The sequence below is a fragment of the Diuraphis noxia genome, unplaced genomic scaffold (genome assembly GCF_037042655.1).
Source record: "Diuraphis noxia isolate RWA-SAM2 unplaced genomic scaffold, SU_Dnox_SAM2 contig0003, whole genome shotgun sequence".
Taxonomy (NCBI): domain Eukaryota; kingdom Metazoa; phylum Arthropoda; class Insecta; order Hemiptera; family Aphididae; genus Diuraphis; species Diuraphis noxia.
In genome coordinates this window covers 23,780,466-23,793,616 of record NW_028301713.1, presented here as the reverse complement: position 1 = coordinate 23,793,616, position 13,151 = coordinate 23,780,466, and the positions used below count along the sequence as shown (strand labels likewise).

The following is a 13,151-nucleotide window of genomic DNA, read 5'->3' as shown; positions in this document are numbered from 1 at the left end:
GGATAGAAATTCTTTAAGTTTTTCTTTTTAGACATAAGATTTGAAAATTTAATACAAGCATCCTAAAATATTTTTACAATAGCAGTTGAAAAATAAAAGAAATACATAGTCACAATTTTTTTTACAAGCATTCAAATTTTAATTTTGACTGAATACGTAAAAATCACGAAAATTATATTATAAAATTATAAAAATAATTTGATGTAATAAAAATATGAACTGTGTACTATCTAACTGATAATAAATTCTATGTCATTTACAAATATATATAATAGTTGAAACTATAACATATGTTAAAGTATTTAGAATTTTTTAAATCCTAAAAAACTAACTTTGAATTGACAATCATAATCAATAATCGATCGTTTCAATTGCCAAAGTTCATATATTATTATCATGCTTCTGCAGTTCTGCTGACACATATCAATATCTACCATAAAAGTTATATGGAAAACGAATTAAATTGTAGGATATGACTGATTTCAATTTTCATCTTGATATTTATTAACTTATAAGTATCAATAAAATTGAAAGAAATATCAGTTTATGTTATTAACAAATATTTCCATTTATGCAAGGGCGGTCAGCAAAAGTTTCAACTATAAATAGTTGGAATAGTGAAGATTTTAATGAAAAACCTTTATTTTAATATTCGATTTAATAAAGAAAAAAACAAAAGTTTGATTTTTTGAATTTTGAGCTGAGCAATGGATGTATACATATTGATTTTACAACGATGTGTGTTTTATTATTTTATTTTTTTGTGTCTGTGTAAAAGATAAGTTGTCGAAATAATGCGATTTTCAACTTATAGTACTACCTTCAATAGCTTTTCTGGTGAGAAAGTGAATTTATAGTTAGTGTATAACTAACTTTACTGGTCAAAGTTTAAAATGTTCAATAGTTAGAAATTCATATAAATTTATTTATTTAAATCTAAGATTTAAAAACTCAATGCAAGATATTTTTTATAAGTTTGTCTACTTTTTTCAAATAAAAAAATGTCTACCGGAAAGTCGATTTAAATTTTATGAGCGTTTGAATTTCAAATTTTTAGAACAGTGAATATTCACTCAATTTCTCTAGTAACGATATTCTTATTTTGTTATTATTCAAAAACAATCATTGCAGATTTACATCTTATGTTAACTTCATCAATTCCTATTCTAGATAATATTTTTAAAATATTTCAACTCGTTTTTAGTTATTTATAGACGTTCTCAATTTTTTTCTTAGTTTTTATTCTATAAATGCCAATAAAAATTGTATTCGTTAGATCAAAAAGTTTGAATATTAATACAATAAGGTTACCCATAAGTTGAGGAAATAGCAGTTAGAAAACACAAAAAAAAAACTTAATTTATATTTTGACAAAATTTACTAATTTAAAAATTATTTAGTTTAAGTATTCTAAACTGACAAACCATTTTCGCTCAGAATCTTTTTTCATATACATTGATATGCTAATATATCATTGAATTCAAATTTAATACTATCCATCACGAATCTGCTTTTTTTAAATTACAATTGTTTCAATTTCTTTCTTATGATTAATCATGGTTTTAATAAAACTTGTAAGTATCATTAAAAATCATATTTTCGCATTAAACTAAAAATAGGAAAATCAACGTTTGAATCTTTTATGATTTTTTATAGCATTTTTGTACATTTTTTACCAACTACTTTAATTTAACACTGTTATTTTTAGAGTTTTACAATTACAATTTATATTTAATATTTGTTTGATGAAAACGCAGATAAAATAAATGTTTATTAAATCAATTTGATATTTTCAAGTTTTTGCTACAATAAAAACAATCCCACCCTCAAAAACTACAAAGGATACTTCAAAAACCACACCAATCTCGCTAGATCCAGGGGAGGAGTTGTATTTTCGCCTCATCATCACCAGAGCATGGAATTATCATCCTTAATACTCCATTAGAAGCAATTGCAATAATAATAACCTCGGATAGCAATCCAAAAATCAGTTTATGCAATATATACGCTCCGGATAGCACAGACCTCATCTCTCAGACCTCGAAAACCTCATTAAACAACTACCTCGTCCCTACATTTTACTCGGCGATTTCAATAGCAGAAATACTTTATGGAGATCCAACTTCACAGAGAAGCGAGGAAAAACTATCGAAAAACTGTTAGAAGACGATTCAATTGTCCTCAACGATAGAAATTATACAAGACTTAATGTAACCCATAACAGTTTTTCTGATATCGACTTATCAATTACATCTGCATCATTAGGAGGATCAATATATTGGTCAGTCCAAATGGCATACAATAGCAATGATCACTGGCCTATAGCATTAAGACTTCTTAAATCACAACCAACAGAAAAATCATTTCCTAAATGGCTCCTACGAAACCCCAACTGGCTTTCCTTTGCGAACAAAGTCAACAACCTATTAACAACCAAACAATTTGAATCCCTTCTTCAACCAAATCCATCAAGAAACATAGACAATATAATCGAAACATTCTCAAGTATTATTACTGAAGCCACTGAATGAACAATAGGTAAAAGCAAACCTTTTTTTTCAAAAAATAAAAGTCCCCTGGTGAACGAAAATTGTGAAACAGTGATTAAAAACTACAAAAAAAGCACTTAACCGCTTCAGGAAAACCAAACTCCAATCAGATCATAGAACTCAAAAAACGCAGAGCAATCTCACGACAAACAATTAACATCAGCAAAACTAAATCATAGAAAAGTTTCACATCCAGCATCAACTACAAAACAGCCTTTAGTCTCATGTGGTCCAAGATCAACAGCCTGAAAGGCAATAACCGAATCCAAACAAAAACAATAAATTTCAACAACAAAACTATAACTGATAAAAAATAAATTTCAGACACCTTTAGAACTTTTTTCCAACTGAACAACAGCAATAAAAACTATAATAGAAACTTCGTTACTCTAAAAACAACAGTCGAAGCTAATTCCCCGTTCAATCTTGAAGCAGATGACCCGGATAACCCAATCAACTCTCCTCTCACGATCGTTGAACTATATACCTCACTGAGAAAAAAACAAGTAAAAGCACTGGCCCAAACGGAATACCATTCTCATTCCTTGAAAACCCGTCGCAATCCTCACTTAACATTCTACTCAAAATATTAAACAATTTCTGGATCAATTGCTTCTTCCTAAAACAATGGAGAACATCAGATATCATCCCAATCCCTAAACCCGGGAAATGCCTTTTCGAAATCTATATTATAGGCCAATCTCTTCTAAATACAATGAGTAAAATTCTTGAAAGCATAATTAACTCCGGACTTACTTGGCATCTAGAAACCCCTAACATCCGTTTACCACATCAATATGGATTCCGCAAAAACCGATCTATCTTAGATCCTCTGGCAATTACCAACACTAACATATTATGCAAGGCGTTCGAAAAAAAAACCACTTATTAATGGTATCTCTAGACATCACAAAAGCATATAACACGGTATGGGTTGATAGGGCCATTTCTACGCTCCAAAAATGGGATTTTAAAGGAAAAATACTCAAATTTATAAATAACTTCCTAGCAGACAGAACCTTCGAGGTTAAATTCAGATATACCATATCATTAACCTTCAGAACAGAAAATGGATTGCCACAAGGGTCCTCATTAAGTGTAACTCTTTATTGCTAATATCAATGATATTAGCAAATACATCAAATCCTGCATCTCTCATCAGGATCAAACATCAAAACTACCAGCTCCCTCATAAAAAAATCAATCGACAGTATCAGTCGATGGTCTACAGAGACAGGATTCATTTTCTGAGCGTTTAAAAATTAAATTTTTTCAACATTGGATTTTCATAAGATTTCTTATTTAACGATTTTCTTATTTTGGTGTAACTCTAAAACAAATGACTGCGGATACTTGAAATTTTCACTGAATATTTATAATATAGGCTGTTTTGATGTCGCGATGTAATATCTGATACATAAAACATAACATAAGTTTCGATTTTCACAAATGTACACAGTTCTAAAAATATCATTATTTTTATTAGGTATAATATTATATACTTTGTTGCTGTGTATGTAGAATAGACCATTGAACATTTGTTGGACAACTTGCTTAATCTCTCCAAGACTGAACTTCACCTTAGTATTTGACAGCAAGCCAGCCAAATCATGTTCACAGAATTCAAACACCAAATAAAATGTTGAACGATAATTATTATCCTGAGTGGCTATACAACATTAAATGTGATATTAATTGAAATTATTTTTTTTCTTATTAATTTTTTTGTGTAACACTTGTATATTAGCATATAGAAACACAATTCTTTAAAAAAATAAAATGTGAATTAATAATCAGTCTTCACAATTCATTAAGCTTCTAAAAAAATATGACGTGCAATTACATAGGTAATATGTTCCAGCGCACATTAAACAAAAACATGATTCCTCAATTATTTTCCTTGTAAAAAAATAAATATCTATAAGCACTCTACATTTAAATTTTAGAGTGATTACTGTAGACGCAATTAGCGTTTAATATTGAAAAGGGCTTAAGCCCTACATTATTATTATGGAATAAGCTTAAAAGAAATGTGGGAAATGTTAAGGATCTATTGATACATGGGTGCTTATCCCCTAAAGCTTTTAACTATAAAATTATAAAAATGCATTAACTTACACCTTCTTTTTCATTTTCCATTCGAATTCTTTTCATAGCCACTATCAATTTAGGATCTTTCTTATCTCTTGCTTTGAACACTTCACTAAAAAATAGTAATAATAATAATAATAAAATACTTATTATAAGTTATATTTAATCAGTTAAATAACAGTTAATGAATAAAACTACTTTTAAAAAAAAAAACTAAAATATCAGGGTTTTGAAAATATGATATATATGTACTATATTAGGTACCTAAAATGTCTATTTTCAAAAATATTGTTTTGCAATATTTTATGTTTGTAAGTAACCAATGTGACTAATACACTATATATGCGCAACTATGATTGCTGGACTGCAAAATTTGTTTTGGTTTGTTTAAAATATTATAGTGCATTGTTTTGAATTTTTGGGACGTAAAAGTATTTGTTTTAGAGCGATACATTCTTAACTCTTATTAGCTTTTCCTTGTCTTTCCTGATCTTCCTATCATATTGTAGATTTAATAACATCAATAACATAATATTATTATTAAATACCCAAATGTGCCTTGACCAATCTTTGCCAGGTTTTCAAACTTGTTGCATCTTCACAAAATGAGAAATTAAACTCCTCCAAGTATTTCTCCCTCTCACGGGCCAAGTCCATCTGCAGCTGGTCGGGCGTTGTTGTTTTCGCCGGTGTAAAATTCGTCATAGTAGTCGTCTTGAAGTCTTCTGGTGAAACGTATGGGCCAAAAGAATATAACCTAGTTATTAAAATAATCCATTAGCAATACTTTGATAGCCAGAGGGAACATACATATAAAATATGAGAGTCTGAATAATTTAGATTGACTGACCGCTATAGTTGCTTGATAATTTGTCACTGTGATTGTCACCTGATTTCACGGTTATAAAGCGGTAACAACGTTACCCTAGTATATTGTATACACCACAAAGTAGAACCAAATGCTACCAATTAACAATGTCTATTTAATTATATCTAAATTACACTTTTAATGGTTTAATCATTTCATCACATAACAAATTATCATTTATTAACAAACAAATAGGAATGTAGTCAGAATTATGAGTTATATTAATATGGCTACTGTAGATTATGTTCAAAATGTATTTGTCTGAGTGTAAAAACGGGTCACTATATTACTGCTGCAGTTTGTTTGAAAAACTTATTATTTTTATGAGACATTTATGAAAAAGAATTCCACAGACCAGAGAGAAGCCGATGCTATGAAATACGTATTTTAAGACGGAAATTACTATGAGAAAGTCACTCGGCTACGACGCCAATGTCACATGACTCCTGGCGTTGATTTGTGGAAAGCACAACGCCTGTCCGGATGATGTAGGTCTTTGTAGAAAATGCTCGTTTCGAAACCAGATTAATGTTTCCCTAAATCTGGACATATTTTGTGTGTGATATTAACATTACAATTGACCCGGACAGAAGAACACTACGAACGATTATGATTGTCAAAGAATTAGTAAGTACCTACTAGCGATAGAATTGTAAATACTTTTTTTAGGTAGTATGAGGATAGAATTATTTTTAAATATTGATTAACTAATGGATTTGAGAAATTAAACATTAAAACCTTACCTTGATATTTGATGATTTCAATGGATGTTCACGTTTTTAATGTGGGCTGGCCTTACACTCGAGCAATGTTCAATGGCGAAATTCTACTGCGTCATTCCCATCACAATCAAGAGGATACAACAATTGAAGCGATCAGTGGAACAAACAGGTAAGCCAAATTGTTTCATAAATTTATTTTTCCAAGATTCCAAATTCATGGAAAAAATACCTTTTGGTATACCTACCACCACAGAACAATATAGAATAGACTCTCGATCAGCTGATCGGGTTACTGTATCCCTAAGTTTGAAGTATTGGAAATTGTACCGTATCCGTAATCTGATAGAAAGTTAGCAACGTGTATCCCTCTTAGTTACGGAATTATAAAAACGGAAACAACGCAATGGGCATTACTACGGCTATAGATAATATGGTTGCGTAACGGCTTATACTAAACAACGCAATAAGCCAAGCCGGAATCTTATTGAAAAGTCACGTGACCAAAATGACAAGCCTGTCACGCCATCTACGGCATTTGATAGAACCACGGCTATAGATATTATCTATAGCCGTGGATAGAACTAATTGTACAACGGCTATTTATAGTATATTATCACAGATTATATAAAACTTATATAATATTATAAATAAATAAACTTATAAATATTTTATATAATCTGTGATATTATCATTATATTATTGTTCTATGATGTTATGCAGATTTGCGGACCATAAACCTTTTAGACGTTTTTTATAGACCAGTAAACTACGGTTACGGCTATAAATATTTGATTTAGTATTTTAAAAATATATCATTATGGCTAATTGTTGTGTGAACTATAAACTATAAACCTGAATATTTATTTATTGCATACCTACCTATTTATAATATTTATATAGAATTTATAGATGAACATTAATATTTTTGTATTTTACTTCTGTATAATAAATTGAAGAGACATATTAACCGTTATTACTAAGTCCATCCTTATCAATAGTATTTAATATGTAACTTATATATCATGTAAATAATTTAGAGTTAAACCCATTGTTGCCAATGCCCATAGTTGCCGAGGCTTAATTCAAATTAAAAAAATAAATAAATAAATTGAAGAACAAGATTTATGATAGAAATACAGAAACAAAATATTAGAATAATTATATTTTATTAATGAAGTCATACAATTTATCACCTAGAGAGCGCTGTGTGCTGGTGTAAAAGCCAATACACGTTTTGAGCCTCACATTTTCACGGTTCGTTCCGCAACCATATTATCTATAGCCGTGGGCATTACAAAACACTATATCAGTTCTGTTTCTTTTTGTGTAATAATAATGATATGATTTATTTAAGTCATAATGCATTGCACTCCCTCCTAAAGACCGTGTTCAAGGCCACAGTCACCAGATTTTTCCACCTATCTATAGTGTCCAGTGTCCAATATTATAAATTATAATATTAATTATATTTAAGTTTTACATCTAAATATATTTTATTAAAATGTTTAATTCGGTAATTGAAATAACAGACATTATGCAATACATTGGCGATTTTAAAAGACCTTTTATAGAAGGTTCTCAGATTGTAAAATGCAATCATATTTTAGAAATGGGTGTAAAATGTAGAAATGATGTATATATTCATATTTTAGGATTATGTCTGCAAACAAGTGATCTAAATGGAAAACCTAATGAAGTAAGTAAATTTTTTACAGAAAATTTGTGTCTGTAATATTACTAAAAAGTCACTGAACTGTATTAAATTACATGCATTTTACATGTTGGTAAAATATAAATCTAATAATTTAGTGGTTCTTACAAAGTTAATAGTTACTATTTACTATTTTAAATGTTTTTTCTTTTACCTAGCTTGACGTTATTGTTTCAAATACTAAGGATATTTTGTCCACAAAATGCTCATGTAAAGCGGGAACAGGAAAATGCAAACATGTTGTGGGATTAATGTTAAAATTGCAAAAGTATGTACTAGATTTTAGAAACCCATAAAAGATTCATTATTTATTTTCATATTATTTTTTTAAATACCTATGTATTTAATTTTAAAATAGGACCCCTGAAAATGAATTGTAGCTATGGAGCTATACTGGTCTTCCTCAACAATGGGGGGAAAATAGTTCTGCTTCTAAAAATATGTATAAAGCAGTTCTGTTAGAAGAGTTATGTCATGTTCAACCTATGAAGTCTAGATACAGCCAAACCCTACCAGATGATATACCTGATGATTTAAAAGATGACATTATACAAGAGTTTTTATTAGGTAAAAATAATTTCTAGTGTTGTAAAGTATTTGAGTAAAAACTGCTGAAGAACAAGGATTAACCAAATTAAAGAAATATAATATTTAAAATATGTATAATATTAGTAGCAGTGGCGCCTAAGTTATTAAAATGTGGTTGGGCAATTAAAAAAATTGGCTCGACGTAAGCATGGACTTCGGTGCCACTGACTAGTTGTGTGTCCGATCAATTAATTGGCATTTTTTATTACATTTCTATTAATTTTATCAATTAATTTCACATTTTTTATTACATTTCTATATATAACATTTGGTAAAAGTGTTTAAAATAGTTAAAACATAAGAATCTACAAAAATTAATGTATATTTCATTAGGATTTCCTGATTCAGAATTTGCTATTCATACATTTGGGCGACATGAAATACCAGAAATTCAAAATGAAAAAAAATTATCCATTTCAGAACAACATCTATTAGATTATATTTTGTTAACAAATAGTTCTGTACTATTTAATGATTAAGATGAGTACCTTATGTTGATTGATAGTAAATCACAAGATGAAATTGATTTTTTTTATACAAATGTCCATGTTGATAGAAAAAAAGTTGAACAAATGTGTTCTAACACATATCAACAAACTGGTTTTTTATGGTTAAAAGAAAGAAAAATTAGGATAACAGGTACTACTGCTTACAGTTTTTTTACTTACTCAAATAACAAAAACCCGGATTGGGAGTTTAAGGTTAAGCAATGCTTGATGTCAAACTTTTCTGGTAATTCTGCTACAAAATTTGGAAAGGAAAATGAACCTAAGGCCAGAATTTGTTTTGAAAAAAATTATGATGTGGAAGTTCTTAAATTAGGTTTCATAACTAATGTTAAATGTCCTTGGTTAGGATTCAGTCCCGGTGGTTTTATTTTATTAAACAACCAATATTGTCTTCTGGAAATAAAATGCCCAGTCAAAGGACGTACATGTTATGGTGCAGATTTAATAGCTCAACTTAAGTATATTGAAGTTAAAAATGAAAAGCTATTTTTGAAAAAAAAGCATACATTTTATGCTCAGATTCAGCTTGGATTATTACTATGTAATATAAAGATGGGTTTATTAGTGATTTATGCAGAAATTAATGACTCTATAATTGTAATTAATGTTGAATTTGATACAAATTATTGTAAAATACTTTTTGAGTGTTTAACAAATATTTATTTTGAAAAAATCCTTCCTAATTTAATAAAACATCTTGAATAAACAATAAGTATCTTTATTTTCAAAAACACTTAACATTTATATTTTAGTTTATATAATACAAAACCTATGTCAAAATATTAACTTAATATTACTAAGTTATTAACTGTTCATTTTTAAAATTGTATAATTATATGTTATTGTTTTAAATATTAAAAGAAGTAAAATGTATATTTAACTTTGGCTTTGTTCTAAAATTATTCATTGTATATTTGCTTTTATTTAAAGCATGTAATTATTCATTATTAACTATTTCAGAAGTATTAAATCCACCTTCAGAAATTATTGGACGAGATATATTAACCACACCTCCAATAACGACCATTATCTTACTAACTTTTGGAGTAAGAGCCCATGGAATTTTATTTTGAAAAAACTTAAAAAATTTTATTCGCTGTATTGTTCTTTCTACATGAACTCGAGCTCTGGCTATTTCTGTGTTGAACATACCATCTTCTAGTTGAAGTTGCTTATTTTTGCCAAGAAAAGGGGGTCTGTGTAGAATTAAACCACGTTCTGAACATTCTTTTTCAATTAAAAACCCTTTGTCAACCATTATTCCATCACCTTCTGTTCACATATCTAAAATACAACTTTCATTCAAAATGTGCTTATCGCTAGCTCTTCCACCATACATTTTACTGATGAAAGTTATCAAACCATCTGGTGCAATTCCTATCATACATTTTATGGTATTATATCCTTTATAATGAGAATAAGTCCTTATTTTACATGACAAACATTTTGGGCGTTCTACTCTAGTCTCTGTACAATCGAGAATCACTCTAGTATTAGTAAAGTTATCAAAGCATTTAGGCATATTTCTTTGAATTACTTTCTTAGGAGACCAAATAATCACATTTTTAAAAACTAAATATAAGAGGTCAATTGTTTCTAGAAAATAATTTGTACAGCAAGAATTAGATATACCAAAAAATACTCACAAACTCACAAATGTTAAGTCTAATTTTAGCTTCATGAAAGTCATAGTAATTCGCTCCCTCAGTAATCAAGTTTAAAATGTATATTGTACTGCAATTTGTTTATGACTAATTGTGATATCTTGGTAATTTGATCCAAATATTTCATTTTAGGTATACCAGTAAGTGCATTCAGATTGGAATCTGACCTAATTAGTTCCATAATATTCATTGTTGCAAAAGACATCTCAGATAGATCTGTAAGAGTATCAACTTGAATTTCCTTATCTTGTGTTTTATTTGATATAGAAGAATTAGTTGTTGAATTTGACAAATCTGCTGACTGAGTGGGTGTAGAACAAATTATTCTTGTAAATTTTGAACACAACATTTCACATCCAAAATTCACTTGGATATTCTCTTTGTCAGCAGTGTTTTCATCATTGTTAATTAATGATTCAGACTCAAACTTCTTATCTCCAAGGCCAATTTCATTACTGATGTCAATATTTTCAATGGGCTGCACAATACTATTATGGCTAGACATAAGAACTTGTAAGTTATTTTATACTTTTAATAGGTGGGTATGTAATATAATTCATTAGTGTTTAAATTTACTTCATAAAATTTAGACTTCGGTGTGAAGCTCTCTGAGCTCTCTCAATTTGTTTAATATGCAACACAGGGCTTTTAATTGTTTTGTCAAAATGACGTTTGGGTAAATTCTGTGATGGCAATGCAGTAGGCTTTAATTTTTTTCGCTTCAAAGGAGAATTTACTGGGAAATTAAAATGCATAGTATTTTAATGTTTTTAATTTTTTATAGTTTCTTAGGTTAGTTTATGATAATGATTTATTAGTATACCTTTACTAGACATCTTATAATCTGATAAAGTGAAGTGTTTACTACAAACAACAGACATGTTTGTAGGTTTTTTTGCCATTTTTAATAATACTTCCCATATTTTCCTTAACGCAGGTGTTTTAGGAAATAAATGAAATTATATATTATCCTTTGTACAACTCCTAATAAAATAGTTTTGAAAATAAATACTACAAAAAGGTGGAGAAGTCGGTGTTGCTCTGCTGTACAGTAGGTTACAGGTGAGGCACTGTAATGTATTGTGTTAAATTTTAATTCAATGATATAATATCATTGTATAAGAAAAACAATTCTGAGCGAAGACGGTCAGTCAGTCAGCCTACCTATGATATTTACTAAGTATATTTGCAATATTGTGTATAAACTATAAAGTAATTTATAGTATATTATTATAACCTAATTACTTAGAACCTTGTTTTAAAATGTTCAATCTTTAGCCATAAAAGTTCAACATTTAATACATTTTTAACTACAAAATAATTGACAACTAAAAAAAAAAAAAATGAAAACTGAAATATCCATAAAACAACTCATAACGAGTGAAAATGTTTTAAAAATTGTATGGTGTGTAGAAAATGAACATGTAAAGATTCAGTTAAATTTTCATGTATCTACAGTTATTCGTTTTTGAATTACACCATAATAAATGTAAATAATTGTATTAATTACCTACCTATTTGAACACTGTGGAACAGAACAAGCCTTATGGGTTTTATTAATTTGTATTTTTGGACTACTATTAAGGTAATAAGTATGATCATTCATCATACAAAATAATAATATAATTATAATATATTCATAAAATATTAAAATGAATTACAATAAATAAATAATAACGTATTAATTCGTACTTCGCGTGTGCGGACCACTATACATCTTCCCCGTTACAATAGTTCTAATGACTTCCACTCGGCAGCGCCTGTTCCGCTTTCAATCGCGAATTACGAGGATCGGGCGTTGAAAAATAGCGGGAATAATTTTCAATATTTAAACTTATCTATAATAAAAATATAATAACTATTGCTTATAGAAACTATGAACAATTCACAATTGTAATCATATTATTTATTGACGTAGGTTATATTATAAGTTTATTACCAAGTGGCTAATATTATTTTTAATAAAGTAGGTACCTATTAATTATCCTATTATAATAAATTATTTAATTGTATAAATATTTATTTATTGTTTATACATTTGAATAATATGTACAGTTAATATGAAGACATGTATTGTGTGCAGGGCTTTGCACCTGAACGAAACCCAAAACCCGAAACCCCAATTAACCCGAATAAATTTGCAAAACCAAACCCGTATAATACAACACCTGAATGAAAAAATTAACACCTGAATTAACCAGAAACCAGAATTAATATTTGGGTTAACCCAAAACCCGAATTATTATTAAATACAAAGAAATGAGTGGCATATCAATTCGTATGTATTTTACGCAAATAAGAAGATAAGAAAATAGTTGGCGTTATATTAATAAAACATAACATAATAATATTATGTTGTATCAACTATTGATATTGACTGCAACTGTATAATTATTAATTCTCGACGATATTATCTTTAAACACGCGCGTGTATTACCCTTATTTGCTT

General features: G+C 28.7%; 1 pseudogene; it reads right to left on the bottom strand.

Moving 5' to 3' along the window:
- Window positions 1–9,975: 9,975 nt before the first annotated feature.
- Window positions 9,976–10,883, bottom strand: LOC149057069 (uncharacterized; annotated as a pseudogene).
- Between the last annotated feature and the right edge of the window lie 2,268 nt (window positions 10,884–13,151).